The sequence below is a fragment of the Bos mutus genome, chromosome X, assembly GCF_027580195.1.
Source record: "Bos mutus isolate GX-2022 chromosome X, NWIPB_WYAK_1.1, whole genome shotgun sequence".
Taxonomy (NCBI): domain Eukaryota; kingdom Metazoa; phylum Chordata; class Mammalia; order Artiodactyla; family Bovidae; genus Bos; species Bos mutus.
The window spans coordinates 34,602,591-34,605,535 of record NC_091646.1 but is presented as its reverse complement, the minus strand read 5'-3'; the positions used below and the strand labels follow the sequence as shown (position 1 = coordinate 34,605,535).

Sequence of the window (2,945 nt, the reverse complement as noted above, 5' to 3'; positions counted from 1 at the left end):
AGTATCATGTCATCTGCAAAACAGTGAGAGCTTTACATCTTCTTTTCTAATCTGGGTTCCTTTTATTTCTTTTTCTTCTCTGATTCCTGTAGCTAGGACTTCCAGGACTATGTTGAATAATACTGGTGAAAGTGGACACCCTTGTCTTGTTCCTGATCTTAGGGGGAATGCTTTCAGTTTTTCACCATTGAGGATAATGTTTGCTGTAGGGTTATCATATATGACCTTTACTATGTTGTGGTAGGTTCCTTCTATGCCCATTTTTTGAAGAGTTTTAATCATAAATGGGTACTGAATTATGTCAAAGGCTTTTTCTGCATCTATTGAGATAATCATATGGTTTTTATCTTTCAATTTGTTAATATGGAGTTTCACAACGATTTATTTGCATATATTGAAGAATCCTTGCATCCCTGGAATAAACCCAACTTGATCATGGTGTATGAGCTTGTTGATGTGTTGCTGAATTCTGTTTGCTAAAATTTTGTTGAAGATTTTTGCATCTATGTTCATCAGTGATATTGGCCTGTAGTTTTCTTTCCTTATGTTGTCTTTGTCTGGTTTTGGTATCATGGTGATGGTGGTCTCGTAGAATCAGTTTGGAAGTGTTCTTTCTTCTGCAATGTTTTGAAAGAGCTTTAGAAGGATAGGCACTATCTCTTCTCTAAATGTTTGATAGAATTCTCCTGTGAAGCCATCTGGTCCTGGGCTTTTGTTTTTGGGAGGTTTCTGATCACAGCTTCAATCCCAGTGCTTGTATTGGGGTTGTTCATAATTTCAATTTCTTTCTGGTTCAGTCTTACAAATGTGGAATGCTTCACAAATTTGTGTGTCATCCTTGCACAGGGGCCATGCTAATCTTCTCTGTATTGTTCCAATTTTAGTATATGTGCTGCCAAAGTGAGCACAGGGTTAAGTTCCTCTAGACACAATTAGATTTGCATTTTCCATATATATGAGTTTGCAAACAGAAACTACTTGGGCCATGCTAATAATATTAATTAAAATACCAAAGCTACACCAGGGCACTCTTTTGGTTACAAATTCTTTAGGCAACATTTTATTCCTCACCCATAGCTAAAGACAAAAATTAGAATTTTCCTTGGTCCTTGCTTTCTTATGAGAAAGAAAGTCCAGTTTTTCACTATGGATATAGTCAATCATTTAGAATTATGTGTGTGTCTCAGCCATCTATTGATTTGAGCCACGTTTCAAGCACATCTGAGTATTTAAAATAGTGTTTAAAATAACTTTGTATATTACAATTTATAATGGGAGGATTTTAAATTTTTTTACACAAACAATTTCCAAATGTGGAATGTAAATATCCCTTAAAAATCTAAACCATCCTAAGATCACTCAGTGGTAATCACTATATGTCTAAGCTACACTGCAAAGTTCCAGGCAACCTTCACACACATACCTGGCACTGAAAGGGGCCTCTTTTCTTGTGGGGAGGTCCAGCAAGATAAAATGACCTTTTCCATTTTAGCCCTATGGCCTCAAACAGCAAGGCAGAAGGACATTCCTTCTGAAAATATAGTCCTGTAATTGGCATAATTTCCACTATATTTTATTCTTTGTGCAAAATAATCACAGGCTTCATCAGCTCAAGAAGAGGGGGAAACAGATAGGACCTCTCATTGGAAGGAATACTCAGGGATGAGCAATATTCCTGAATCCAATAGCCACTGAAATAAAAGACAAGCTTCTTGAGATGTTTTTGGGTGCCATACACAGGGTATGGCCATAGAAATAAGTGTTTTGTTCACTATATTATGGTGATTGTCTTTGGATTGGTTTACTCTTTACTTACTACTAGGAGAGGACACCTACTATTTAGTGGAATCCTATGTTGCATGCCACAGTTTTCACACTAAAGTGGAGTGAAATTTCTAACAATTATAGACATCCTCTCCCACTTGTAGGGCCATGTATACAGACAAAGAAACACACAGGTAGACAGCAAGGAGAATGTATGTACAGATTTCTTGGTGAAAGGAACTCAGACAGACCTGGTTTGAATATCTAATTTTTCTGACTTAGGGACACAGAGTTTTCTCATATTCCTCAAGGTCCTCTTCTTTTTGGGTCCTCCAACACCTGACATTTTAGTTGTAATCCATCTTTCTCAATTGTGAAAAGTGCATTTCCACAGAGTCATAAATTGGGTAGTTTTGAGGAAAACATTAAGGGAAAAGGAAAAGCATAAGAAGCTGTCCTTGCATGATATTGGAGAATGGTTAAGGGAAACACTTCATTATATGCTCCTCACTTGAATTAATTTCCAAACGGAGATTTGAGATCATGGAAGGTTATTCTTTTATACTGAGATATTTCCTATCAAGCAGGTTCATCAAAAGAAGCATGGTTTCTGTTATCCTCTGACATAATCACTCAAAGGCAAAACCATGCCTAATGGATCAGACACTGAAGTGAGATTCAGGGAATCACCTGGATCCTGGTGTCAGTTCTAATTCAGTAGCCATGTGGCTCTGGGTAATGCCCTTCACCTACCAGAATATGGTAAAGGACTCTCATTTTTCAGACGGATATATTACACAAGCCAGGCTATTTACTTCCACAAGCACAGTAACCTTATATATTACTCCTACTTAAAACAAACTTCCCTCAGGTGCATGACAGAATACCTGCTCAAGCATCAGGCCCACCACGCTATATGATTTCTGCTTATCTTCACTTCTCAAAGATTGATGAATTTCACAATGCCTCTGTATAGAGGAATACTGCAGTTATTTCTGCAGTAGCTTGAACTGAATGAGTTTCAGCTCTCGTTTATGTTTTACAATAAATTCTATCATACAGATTATGTTGAAAAAAATTTGAACTGTCTCCCTAGGGTTTAAACTTATAGTTTGTTATTTAAGCAGAAAACTCTTGTCCTAACTTGTATTTGCAATAGCCAACACCATTAGATCATGATT

The 2,945-nt window shown here is 36.9% G+C and overlaps 1 non-coding gene across 1 annotated transcript; it reads right to left on the bottom strand.

The window, feature by feature from the left end:
* Window positions 1-801: 801 nt before the first annotated feature.
* LOC138986591 (U6 spliceosomal RNA) lies at window positions 802-908 on the bottom strand. Its single transcript, XR_011463395.1, has one exon. It is a non-coding gene; the product is annotated as a U6 spliceosomal RNA (small nuclear RNA).
* Between the last annotated feature and the right edge of the window lie 2,037 nt (window positions 909-2,945).